The sequence below is a fragment of the Helianthus annuus genome, chromosome 15 (assembly GCF_002127325.2).
Source record: "Helianthus annuus cultivar XRQ/B chromosome 15, HanXRQr2.0-SUNRISE, whole genome shotgun sequence".
NCBI classification, from domain to species: domain Eukaryota; kingdom Viridiplantae; phylum Streptophyta; class Magnoliopsida; order Asterales; family Asteraceae; genus Helianthus; species Helianthus annuus.
Genome location: NC_035447.2, coordinates 89,935,013 through 89,949,144, shown reverse-complemented (window position 1 = coordinate 89,949,144; position 14,132 = coordinate 89,935,013). Strand labels below are relative to the sequence as shown.

The 14,132-nt window shown below is 33.1% G+C and overlaps 1 long non-coding RNA gene across 38 annotated transcripts; it reads right to left on the bottom strand.

Annotated features, from left to right (window-relative positions):
- Window positions 1-213: 213 nt before the first annotated feature.
- Window positions 214-8,767, bottom strand: LOC110910962. Of its 38 annotated transcripts, none has more exons than XR_004881030.1 (26): window positions 8,486-8,767; window positions 8,284-8,356; window positions 8,159-8,200; window positions 8,053-8,070; window positions 7,734-7,946; window positions 7,078-7,325; window positions 6,935-6,991; window positions 6,707-6,755; window positions 6,431-6,541; window positions 5,533-5,607; window positions 5,214-5,274; window positions 5,098-5,131; window positions 4,818-4,883; window positions 3,418-4,060; window positions 3,021-3,069; window positions 2,893-2,944; window positions 2,624-2,666; window positions 2,258-2,308; window positions 1,989-2,039; window positions 1,828-1,848; window positions 1,709-1,735; window positions 1,271-1,369; window positions 1,083-1,103; window positions 892-912; window positions 492-560; window positions 214-414 (listed from the first exon to the last, which is right to left on the bottom strand). It is a non-coding gene; the product is annotated as an uncharacterized LOC110910962 (long non-coding RNA). The 38 variants fall into 38 exon arrangements; XR_004881035.1 differs by having other exon boundaries at window positions 3,779-4,060; XR_004881027.1 differs by having other exon boundaries at window positions 2,893-3,069.
- Window positions 8,768-14,132: the final 5,365 nt, after the last annotated feature.

Sequence of the window (14,132 nt, the reverse complement as noted above, 5' to 3'; positions counted from 1 at the left end):
TTTAATGGATTCAAAATTAACACAATATAAAATTTATTAGTTAATCATGAAAAAAGAAAAAACAGAAATAAAAAACCAAAACAAAAGAATCATTAATATATCTTAATACAGTACAAAATTTATTAGTAAAAAAACAAAGATTTTCAAATTTCAAAAAATATTCAAGTTAGATTTTCGAAAAAAAAAACAAATTAACTTAAAAATTATAGAGATTAACATAAACGATGAAAACTATCATTATACTAGATCAAAAAACACAAAAAAAAAAAAAAACGATAAAATTAAACTTATCTCTTGTGTTCGAAGAAGATTCGGACTCCTGCAATTGCATAAGTCATCATCAATAAGTTCAAGACATTGACCATATGAAACTTTTTCTCTCCACAATAAGCTTGCAAAATCATACAGTATTTCCTATGAATCGAAACAAAAAACATATAGGCTTAAATAACTTATTGTCTATTGATAAAATGAAAACCAAAGAATCATACCAAAAATATAGGATCATAGTCATCAATCAAATTTAAAAACGATTGGAGCGTTGTTTTTAGGATCCATAACTGCAAAGGAATAAAAGAATTTTTTTAAAAAATATAACGCTAACTTATTTATAAAAACAATTTCTAATTACAGAAACCGAGTTATAATTGAGAATAGAGAAATTAACCTTAAAAACAGTAATGTATTTATGGAAACAAAAACATCTTTATAAGAAATTAAATGTATCTTTAAACCTAAATAGAAAAACTCATAATTGACAAAACTAACAATATGAACTTCAAAAGATAATGACATAAAGTTTCAAAATTATGCCTAAACAGAAAATTTAATAAGAAATAAGAAAGAGTATACATATCAAAATACAAACAATACCAACAACATTTAACTAACCTGTTTTGGTAGACGACCATTCTGAGTCCGAATTTCAAAAAAGGTTGAGGATTCACCATGGGAAAATACAAACAATAAATCATTCAGAACATATATTACTAATTTAAAAAAAAACAGTGACACAAAATTTAATAAGAAATAAGAAATACTATACATAAAAAAACAAACAATACCAACAACATTTAACTAACCTATTTTGGTAGACGAACATTCTGAGTACGAATTTCACAAAAGATTGACGGTTAACCATTGGAAAATACAAACCATAAATCATTCAGAACATATATTACTAATTTAAAAAAAAATTACTGAACAGAAAGGATAAAATTAAATATTACAAACTTAAAAAAGATTAAAAAAATTATAAAATTTAACTAACCTCTTTTGTTTGAGGAATTATCGGAGTCCGATTTTTATATTGGATCATAGTCATCAATCAACTTTAAAAACGTTTGGAGCGTTGTTTTAGGATCCATAACTGCAAAGGAATAAAGGAATTTTTTAAAAAAATATAACGCTAACTTTTTATAGAAACAATGTCTAGTTACAGAAACCGAGTTATAGTTGAGAATAGAAAAATTAACCTTAAAAACAGTAATGTGTTTATGGAAACAAAAACATCTTTAGAAAGAAATTAAAGGTATCTTTAAACCTAAATAGAAAAACTCATAATTGACAAAACTAACAATATGAACTTCAAAAGATAATGACATAAAGTTTCAAAAAAAATGCCTAAACAGAAAATTTAATAAGAAATAAGAAATAAGAAAGAGTATACATATCAAAAAACAAACAATACCAACAACATTTAACTAACCTGTTTTGGTAGACGAACATTCCGAGTCTGAATTTCAAAAACAATAAATAAATTTTTAACAAAACATCATTTAATATGAATCATGATGAAAAACAAACAATCTAATATTGTTTACATACCTTGACTATATGTCTAATGATCTACAAAAAAAATAAGAAGAACAACAAACATTAGCAACTGCCAAAACAATTTTCAACATCAAAAACATAACTCTTCTTGAATAAATTGAAGATCGAACAACATAAAGAAACAGTATTTATCCTTAATCATGTAGTTTTACCTTAAATCTTTTTATAGATTATTGATTAAACACACCTATAACATGTTCGATCTACAAATAAAAAAAAAATTCATCAAAAATTGACATTAAACATTTACAATAAATAAATATCTACTATAGATTACATATACCTGCAAATTATGTGGACATATCATTTACAATAAATAAATATCTACTAACATTTACAATAATAAATATCAAAAACCTAAAATACAGACATACACCACTCAACTAAAGCATCAAATAACTATTGAATACAATCAACTAACCTCGTTAACAAAAGGCCAGATCTTTGTAAGATGAGCATTAAGCCATGGCAACTTGAAAAATTGAACAGCAAAATCAGTCCCCAAAAATAGAAGAGAATGAACAGAAAAAAAACCAAGATAAATAAACAAAACTCAATTCCATCTCTGTAAAAAAAACAACCCAAGAATAGTAAGCTACATTCGTTTAGAAATATTCATTGACAAAACTTCTTTTTCACGCCATATTCTAGTGATGTGCCCTAATTTTATAAAATTTTCAAAATATTTTTACATGCTGGTCAACAGTCTATTTGGAACGTAGAAGATCTGAAGAACATACATAAAATGAATATTATAAAAACCAAAATACTACACAAAATTGCAAACCTGGTTACTGAATCGTTAGAATTTCGAATTTTCCGACAAATCGCTGGACAATTCAAACACAAAAAGAATTGTATGGATCAGGTAATGAAATATCAATAAAAACTCTAATGATAGAAAAAAAAGCCCTAATTAATATGAATGATACAACATGAATTTGCTCAAATCGATGGACGATTCAAATGATTCAGCCAAGTTTGTATGGATTGTATTACAAATAACATCAAAAGAAGATATGGCGAAAAAATAAGACCTCATTTGCAAGAACGAACCTGGTATATGGTGATTTAAGAAGAAGATGCGGCGATGATCGATAGATGATATCTAGGGTTTAAGAAAGAGATAGATTGTGTTTAAAATAACAAAGAAAAATCAAAGACAGAAAAGAAAATTAACATACCTATGCTCGATCGGTGAAGAAGGAAGAACCAGATTAGAGAAAAATGGATCTAGGGTTTGAAAAAAGTGAGGCTGTGAACAATTGTTGTTTGGAAAAGATGATATATAAGATCCATTAACTTTGACCCGATTATAATTCGGATCCCGTGTCCAATTTTCAAAACATCTAATATTGTGTCTTCCCTCCCAAAATCACCATCTCCTCAACCATAGGATGCCACATAAGCAAAATGGCTCCACCATTCAAAGACACATGACCCAAATCATCTCATTTATTAATATATATAGACTTGGTTATCACCCGGGTAGACACCCGGGTTGGAAAATTTAAATTACATTAATAAAAAATTTCAACACACACTGATTGATTTCTATTTAAAATTAAAATCAAACCATACCTACGAGTTAAATATTGCATCAAGAGTAACACTGACTTGGCTTCAGCGCATATTGTGTTGTAAACTTCTTTTAATATGACCAAAGTGTCATGTTACATAAACTTAGTGACAAAGTGGAAATATAATTTAAAGATAGTCGAGTCCATTTGAAGATGCATATCCTTCGAATTGTCAAAACATTTCCCTTAGTAAATCGAGACCCCGCTACAAAAAGAACCAATAAAATTATAAGTGTTAAAAATATTAAATAAATACCGGTGTGGATGCTATGCGGTACCAATGGTTGATCCGATAGAGAGAGACTCAACATGACATAACTTTACTTTAAGAGACACTCATTTATTCCATACGAAATTGTTACCAAAGTAAGAAAAATAAAGCCCCTTCACGTGTCTCCTAAAGCTCCGCACCGAGAATTGACCCGAAGCGTCCAGCAACCATTTTTACTTATCCTAGCCCATGCCGAAGGAGTAATTTCTGATATCTTCCGATAGCCTTTTCAATTCAGCTACTTCTGAGCTGAGGCCATTGAAAAGTCAAGAAAACCACTCCATTTAAACTAATCTAATTAAACCTCAAGGATAATAGCAAATCATTACTTCCACCAATACGGTCGTTCCTCACTCTATGATCTAAATGGACACTTAAAATAATAAAATTTGTAAGTGTTCAGTACATGAAATTTTCCTTAAAACATTATATACACACACACACACATATATATATATATAGAAAAAGTATATCGTACATTACGGCTTAACGTACTTCACGTACAATAGCGTGCGTGATTTGTTCTATAACATGCGTGATTAATGTTTTCAACATGCGTGATTTTGGATTTTTGAGTTATAACGTGCGTGATTTTAAAATGAACGTGCGTAATTACTCGTCGTACGTGAAGTACGTTAAGCCGTAATGTACGTTAAGCCGTAATGTACGTTAACCTTCCTCTATATACACACACACACACACATATAAAACTTGGATTTTAATAGTCAAAAGATGCATAATAATCTATAGTAACAATTTAAGCAATGACACTCCTAAATTCTACTGTGGTTGCCAATGCAATCTCACTTTAATAGAAAAGAAACTTCGTCTACCTTAAATATGTGACTAATTGGTGTAGACTTTTACTATTGTGTGATGTTGCTTTTTGACCAGTTAAGCAACTCAGCCATTTGGCTCGGCTCGGTTTATTAGACTGCCATGGCCAACAATCGACAATAAATAAACAATACATACTAGTTTTTCGGTTTCATGTCATTTCAAGGCAACCATTATAAGTTTTTTTTTATTTTTAAATGAATTTTACAAAAAAAAAAAACAACAAAAGATATAAACCTTGAATATAGATGGGATCATTGTTTAAGATATACCGATATAAATCAAGACTTTACCTACTCATGAGCAAATTAAGCTAACGCTGTTGCATGAGCTACATCTTGAAATGATGCATTGTTTACCTAATCCAAAAAAAAAAAGAGACTCAAGTAGTTAACCAGGGTCCCATTTTCCATATCCAATAAAAAAAGAGACTCAAGTAGTTAACCAGGGTCCCATCTCTGGTACTTTTTTCTTTAAATCTCTAATAACATGTACCATTAAAATGGAAAAAACAATTAAACAACATTAATTTGTAGACATATTATACATAAAATGAGACAAATCAAGCACTACCTTATCATTAATTGCTATGCATCCCTTGCCTAATCTGCTAACCCAACAATAACAAATATAAACAAATTGTTCGTATATACATGAATAACTAATGAGATTATGAGGTTTAATTTTACCTTATCAAGATTATCAAAGGAATTAACACGAGAGCCACGACGGTTTGAACGTCTCACCAACCTGGACAAATCAAGATTGGAACAAAAAGAAAAATATTAGCAATTGATCGTATGTTAAGTAAGAGAGAAAGTAAGCACTCATTTTATCAAAAGTTGTAACCACCAATGGTTTCTATAAAAAATTAATGAATGAAAAAAGACTCACCAACTAAGAAAGCAATTAATACCTGATAAAATTGTCTTAAACACACTACAAATTGCATGATTAAACAAAATCAATCAACATACAAAGAAAAACATTATTAATGATTATACATACCTGGAGACGGGTTGGAGCAATTAAAACTGGTAGTCTCAATCACAAGAGCAAACACACAAATTATGGCGATGAAATCTGGTATTATCGATCACAAAAAGAACATTCAGACCTCAAGACGAATTACTTCGAGTTCGCCCCGTCGAGGCTTTTAAGCAGGTGCATTTATGAAATTATCAATCTATCATAGAAAATTCATTTTGAAATTACTTCGAATTTGCCCCGTCGAGTTTGAGAAAATTTACATATTCTGATTATAAGAAGATTCATTTCGCAATGTATCATAGACATTTTTAACGAAATTATTACCAATTCTACAAATGATATTTATATGATGGAAAGCTAACTTACTCGTGGCCATCATAAGAGCAGCTAATGAAAATTTCCTTAAAGAGAACTATTAGAGAAGTTTGTAAAAATAAGGACAGTATCAAAAGTAAAAGACATTGCAACCTAAATACATGGCAATACAAGCCAACAATGATTTTTAGCTTCATAATTTAGTGTGTTGTTTAATGGAAAATAATAACAATAGATATGATTGGGTTAAAAATGAATTTCATTCCAAATCCATCTAGTTTACAAAAGACTTAAAATGAACAACAAAGTTTGCTACTAAATTCTACACTTGAAACTAAAATACACAGACTATAAAGTATCCAACACAAATTCAAACTGAAAGGTCATAACAATTATAAAAGTTGTTATCAACAAATCCCCAATTCATACGAAAATACAAATATACAAACTAATTTTTTGTGTAATCTTATCTTAATTACCAGTTTTGACCCGTCACATGAAAGAAACATTTTTCCACCTCTAGATCTTACATTAGCATCCCATCTATTGCAAGTGAATAAAAAGAAAAAAACTACAAAAGTTAACAGTTACATAAGTTTACCTCATCTAGTAGAAGATCAAATATCATCTGAAATGACAGAGGTTTCCGATGTACCACTATTGGCCTTCATGTTTTGAAATCCGCCTTCTACCATATACCATCGCTCACTACCTAAACCAAAAGACTCGAAGTGATCACAAGGCACATCAAATTCTGCATAACCCAAGCTACATTTACAGCTCTACAAACCTTTTGATTCCGAACCAAAATCAAAACTTTTAATCGAGAAATTAACATAGATGTCGATAATAAGTGACTAAAGTGATTCATTCTTACCTGTACTTTAGCCATTTCAATTCCATAGCTCGCCTCTGACATCCAATACCTAGTTGTGAGAAAAACACCAAACCAATAAGCAAAATAACAAATCACTATGAAAACTTCCGAGAAGAGGATAATTGAATTTATAAAAAAAAAAAAAAACAAAGTGAGAAGATAGTTGAAAAGACGGTTAATACGAGTATATATAAATGATTATGCTTTATGATCAGAATGGTTGCACACCTTGAATGACTTCTGGAATTAGAAAGGGATTTGCTAACCGATCCGGAGCATGTACCTCTGCAAAATAAGTAATGTAGATACAAAAAAATCAATAAAGAAACAACACAAATAATTCCTAAAAGAAGCATGTAAAGGACTCAGACCCTTAAAAAGCTTTAGTAATGATAAAAAAAAGGGACCGAGTTGGTGACATAGAACGATCAGCTGGACACGGAGATTGAGATATTCTGTAAAAAAGGATTAAATCATGAAAACAAATATTCTGACGGTGGTAATTTTCGATTTCAGCAGTAGTGAAATCGAAAAGAAAATTGGGGGTATCTTCAAATACGTTCATATTCCCAACCCTTCATGCTCCTCTTCATTACCTTCTTTCAGACTAAAATTGAATCTGCATATGCAAAACAAACACATAGAAAGTTAAAAAATCCAAGATAATATCAAATGGTTCGAATTAATATTGTACGCTTTGTATTAGTTTCTATTTGGATTAAAGTATATTTCCATGTACTTTCAAGAATTGGGTACACAAGTGGAGAGTTTTATTGTTGGATAATGGATAGTCAATTGTGTTTAAGAGTATTTTTTTTTCTAATTTTTGGTTCACAAGTTTTTTTCCGTTTTTAATTGTTCATATATCTATTATGGGTAAAAAATCGGATCTATGTTATAGTTTTATCAATAAAAATTTCATGTACTTTATCTATATGTGTTTAACTTTGATTGAAAGACGTAGACAAGTTCAATATGTATGAATATTTTATAATATAATTTTATTTTTTTATATTTTTTGTCGTACCTTTGCCGTACCCGTATCTTGAATTTTTGAGTTTTGCCGTTCCCCGTACCCGTATCGTCCCCGTACCCATTTCCATGCTAGATAGCATCATGGTACAACGATTGTCAGGATGTGTGGAATCCAACATAACTAACAACATTAGATGATCATCAGCAGTATAGACCAACAACAATATCTTTTCTTATAACAATTTTGAAGGATACGATCACTTTTCTGAAACAAAAGATTTAAAATTCAATTCCATGAACAACATTAACCACCAGTTGATCCTATAACCAATTTAAATCTATCACAATTGTTATAGAAGAAGAGAACTAACCTGATCGGCAGAACTAACCTGCAAACAGAACAAACGAAGTAGCAGAATCAATAAACCGATTCAAACAAACAACAAATAAAACATATATCATTACGGATAGACTTACAGATGCATGTATCGTATCAAATTAAATGTTACCTTCAATCATCTGATCTCAATCAATCAAAACACAACAAATCAACTCAGTTTCACACCTAATAATAAAACTAAAAACTAGAAAACATCACTTACGTCCTCCGATGAACAAATTAGGGTATCAGTAGTCAAAAATTGCAAATAAAACAGTTCTCGATGATCAAACAGCCTGAAAATGGAACAAACGAAGTAGCAGAATCAATTAATCGAATCGGATTGACAATGGATGAGAAAGGGACTGGCTCAGGGAGAGGGGGGGGGGAAGCAGGATCGGCTAAGGCTTAGAGAGGTGTGATACCATGAAAGAGTATAATCGGCTGCCCTTTCTCATTCATTATCACAGTAGTTGATGAAGTTTTCTAAACCAACAAAATCGAGCAGTTATGAAGTTGTGAATCTAGGGTTTCAGAGCTTGGAGAGGCGAATGAAGAAATCATTTGATTAAGGTATAATCGGAGTGAAGAAGAATCATTTGATTAGTGTTTATCCGCCGTCGTAAAATCCGCTTCAAGCATCCTCCACTTCAGACATGGCTGCGCTAGGGTTTTGAGAGGGAAGATAGAGAGAAGAGTTATGTAGCGTTCTTGAATGAAAAGAAAATTTTAGAAACAATATATACACGGGTCAAAATCCGGATCCCGTGTATACCCATATGAAGAAAAAAAGACCCGATATTGGAGCCAAAACCAATTTCTAGAATGCCTGAGGTGATGCCACATCATTTTCCAAGCCTTCATATCATTCATATCATGACACATCAGCCCTTATTTATCATGATTATTATATATAATAGATATTTTACAAGACTCTGTTTCAACGACTGAAAAATGTTTAATAATGCATTATACAAAATTTTATGGTGTAATCCAAAAAATGAAGTCATGTTTTACATCAGCGAAAACCATGAAAACTATTTACCGCTTTTTTTGCTTCTCGGTTAGTTTTTAACAAACGTTAGCTTTAGTACTTAACATTGTTAAAAAAATAACAATAATACCCTATAAAATGTTACTTAAAACCTTTAATACCTAGCATTGTTGCTTTTTAGAATCATATGGACTAACCCTGAAACCTTTAATACCTAGCATTGTTGCTTTTTAGAATCATATGGACTAACCCTATAATTAGCTCAAATAATAATTCCATTTTGTTCTCTTAGTGTTTCCTTATTTGTAGTTTTCCATCCTCATTTATTTTCCTCCCTCCATCACCTTCATTCCTTCATACAATTATTATTCATTTTTATATATATGTAAACATGGTTTTGATTTTACTGAAGTAAAATAAAATAAATTGAGAAAAAAGAGTGATTCTATTTTACCTTTATTATATCACGAGGTAGACGAAGACTGAAAAAGAAAGGATAAACATAGTAGATTTGAAATGCTTAAACTTAAATAGTTGAATGATAAAACTATGAGAAAAGTGCCCGGATAGTTTATGTGGTTTACTTTGATTTTACCTTTAGTCTTTACATTTTCAAAATTACAGGTATAGTCCTAAACTTTGGCAAATTCGTTCTCTAATAGTCCCTGTGATGCGGGCCCAAGTGTGGAGGAGCGAGCGATCTTGTATTTGGAGGCCCAAGATCGCGTGACAAATGGGGCTTCACTAAAATGACTCTAATTTGGGCTACAGGTGTCCGTTTTGGGCGTGCGACCAGGCGAAACGATCGTGAGAACGAAGCCCATCTTTCTATAAACGACCATAGGTGGTTTGGGTCATCGTTCGGGCCCATAATCGCTTATTTCTATGAGTTATTTATGTTTTTATGTTTTTTAGTATTTTTTGTGGACTTTTATTTCGTTCTAGCTTTTGGCCCAAGTGTGTTTTGAGGCCCGTTTTCAATTTACGTTGTTATTTATATGGTTGTAAAGGGAGGAAGATAATCAGTTTTGAAGTTTATGAATAGTCAATTTTCTTTCCTAATTCACTTGTGAGTGTTTTGAGTGTGAAACCCCAATTTTCGGTATTCTACGAGAATCAACGAATTTTGGAAGAATCGTTCCTGGTATTCTGTGTGAATCAATAGGTTCGATTTCGTATCCCATTTCCTAATCTACATCACCCTGACATGGATGTGGGTTAGTTTTTGTTATTAAGTAAGTATACCATTCAGTATAAAACAAAGTATATTAGATAATTATTAAATAAATATATATAATTAATATTTAAAGATTTATGGAGCACCCTGCACCCACCACCATCTTCTTCAACCTTAACCCACCTCCCTCCACCATCTTCAACCTTAACCAGATCAAGCCTGTCGATCTCCACCAAATTTTATGTTGGTTTTCTGCAGAATCCAACAACACAAAAGAACCCGCAACCGTCGCACCTCTAGCCCCCATTTGAACGTCAGACGGACCCGACAACATCACACCTCCTGCCCCCTGGTTCATTTCGACACCGGAAAAATCATGTTTCAGGTTGCTCCATTTCAGATTTATCTCAAATGGGTTACAAATGCATTGCCCGATTTCAAAATTGCAACACCCAATGTCACAGATTTGTCTCAGATGATGCAAAATCAATTTTTTTTTAATTAGAACTTGATGATGAATCAATTTCTGTTTCAACTAGAACTTGATGATGAATAAGTTTGCAACACCCAATGTTTAAGATTTGTCTGAGATGATGTGTTGATTTTAGTTTTAGTTAGATCAGATGGTGAATCAATTTGCAACACCCACTGCTGGCAGAAACAATACCCACTGTCGGTAGAAACTGTTGCCCAGAATCTTCTTAACGAACAATGAATATAACAACGAATGAAATAAACACAAACTAACCTTGATTGAAAGAATACAAATCTTGAATGTATTTAAGTGAATGAATGAGAATGTTTTTACAATAGAAATCCTAACCCTATTTATACTTATCGAAGAGGTGCGAATCCAATAGACGTGTCTCTTCGCGAACAGTTGCGTCTTTTGATCTTGTGGTTGATAATGATTCTTGAAGAGGTATGTCAATTCGTAGCCACAAGTCTTGAACCATCGCATCCTTTTGTTACACACCTTTTCGAATTGGGGAAGTAGTTTTCAACTTCTGATTTGTCATGTTTAGTCCCCGAACTTCATAACCGCCATATAACTAACTATATACTAATTACATAATGAACCCTAATACTTATAGGATGTGAAAAGATTATGATTTCATTCACCCCCCTAATCTTGAACATCCTTAAGTTACACCTTGATCTTTCTCCATGTCTTGCTTGCCATCGTGTGCTTGTTGAAGTAGATCATTGCAGTCTTCTTTGATTGCCATTAGGAGAGTTGGTTCCTCGTCTTCCTGCACCAGATTTGTTTCTTCTCCTCTTTGATTTGATTCAGGACAATCTGAGGCATAATGACCAAACTTTTGGCAATTGTAGCATTTTATCTTGCTTAAATCCTTCCCAAACTTCCTTTGGTTGCTTCTATTCTTGTAAGCATCATGTGATGAATCTTCATCATCATCTTCTTGTTTGAACTTTCCATCACGCCATTTGTCTTGCGATGAGTTGAACCTTCCTTGTCCATTCTTCCCAAAACGCCTTCCACGACCATAGTTCTTGTCGCGTCGTGCATACATAAGTTTCTCTTGATTATATGCCGGGTTTTCATCCACCAAACCGATCCTTTCTTCATAGGCTTTCAACCTTCCAATTGTCTCGTCTAGCGTCGTTGTTTCTAAATCAGCGAATTGTTCAATGGTTGCAACAATTTGAACGAACCTTTTTGGTACAGAACTCAGAAGTTTCCGTACTAAAGTCGGTTGATCAAAAGTTGATCCAAGACCACTTGCCCTCGTGACAATGCTATTTAGTCTTGCAGTGAACGAATCGATAGTGTCTTCCTCCTTCATTTTTAACATCTCAAACTCTGTTTTGAGCGTTTGAAGACGTGCCTTTTGCACTCGATCTGCACCGACGTGCCTAGTCTTTAATGCATCCCAAATTTCTTTTGCACTCTTGCAACTTGCAACTTGTATTATCATATCTTCCGGTAGTGCTTGAAATAAATAAGCGGTCGCCATCATATCCTTCTTTTCATCCGCTTGCGTATTTTCTTTTGGTTCTATCATTTCCCATAATCCGTTTGCCCTCAAAATGGTTTTTATACGGATTGCCCATACCGTATAATTTGTAGACTTTAAGATAGGACACTGAAACTGGGAGAACGAACTACCCTCTCTAATTACTAACGCGTTTGACAGAGAGGCTCCTCCTGAATCCGCCATAATTTCCTTTCCAACAATTTTCACTTTCTAAACTTTGGTTTTCTCCTAAAACCGAAGTCTATGATTCCAAAAAAAATTCACACTAACTTTCTAACGTGGAATCAAACCAATTTCTAAACCTTATATAACTTCCAGAAAAATAGAACGTAGAACCTGGAATTTGCGAATCGACCGACTTCTCTTATCGTGATTCACCGCACGGTTTTCTGTCTTTTCTTAACAACCCTCTTGGCTGCGTTTTTTTTCTTCCTTCTTGATTCGCGATTCTCTAAACACAAACCAAAAAAATCAGCCCCAAATCCGCTTGATTTGCGACTAACCTTCTCAACCGAACACCCTCTTGATGCTTTGATATCACAAAACTTCTCAGATTTTGTGTCTTTAACAACCCAAACTTCTCAGATTTGCGATTGCTTCTTCAAACCTTAAACCGGAATACAAACTTCTCAGATTTGCTTCCGTCTTCTTAACCCGAATCGTAGCCTCTTGCCGTGATTTGAATTAACAAAAACTCGGAATCTGAACACCCTCAGTGATGATCAGATAAAAATCGAACACCCTCCTGATGAACGATTAACGAACGAACAACAATCGTACCCGCTTGATGCGATTGGTGTTAAAACTTAACAAAAAAACAACCTAATCGACGCCTCCTGCGTGATCAGAATTGTTAGGGGAATTCAACCACCCGCCTGATGATTGTTTTCCGAAACGAATTTGAGCCCTAGGCTCTGATACCACTGTTGCCCAGAATCTTCTTAATGAACAATGAATATAACAACGAATGAAATAAACACAAACTAACCTTGATTGAAAGAATACAAATCTTGAATGTATTTACAAGTGAATGAATGAGAATGTTTTTACAATAGAAATCCTAACCCTATTTATACTTATCGAAGAGGTGCGAATCCAATAGACGTGTCTCTTCGCGAACAGTTGCGTCTTTTGATCTTGTGGTTGATAATGATTCTTGAAGAGGTATGTCAATTCGTAGCCACAAGTCTTGAACCGTCGCATCCTTTTGTTACACACCTTTTCGAATTGGGGAAGTAGTTTTCAACTTCTGATTTGTCATGTTTAGTCCCCGAACTTCATAACCGCCATATAACTAACTATATACTAATTACATAATGAACCCTAATACTTATAGGATGTGAAAAGATTATGATTTCAGAAACAATACCGTTGCCGCGGAAAGTGGGGTTGAAGAATTATTTGAGGGTGTCAGGACCGATGCACGATATGACGGATGAAAAGTGTCGGGCAGAAACAATATCGGTGCCGGAGAAAATGGTGTTTATGTTTTTGACGAGAGGTCCGGTGGTTTTGTCGCCGGTGTGGGAAAAGAAAAATAGTTAGGATGGTCTTCATAGTTGCAGAGAAGAAAAATTGAGGAGAAAGAGAGGAGAGAGAGAAAAGATGGGGGTGGAGGTGGGGTTGGTTTGTTTTTATAGAAGGTGGGTTTCATAAATAAATATTAATTATATTGAAGGGAGGAGATACAATAGGAAGTTTATTTGGCTAGGAAGGCTAGGAAGTGATCTTGACCATCCATTAAATTAATCAAGGGCTAAGATTAAATCAGGGAAATTGAAAGGAAGAAAAGAGGCGCGTGAGTTTGTTCAACGACATTCTAGTCAATCCAAGCCAATAGTTTCTCTCTCCTCCAATTCCCCCCCCCCCCATTTTTTAAACGTTAATAACTCTTTCATACG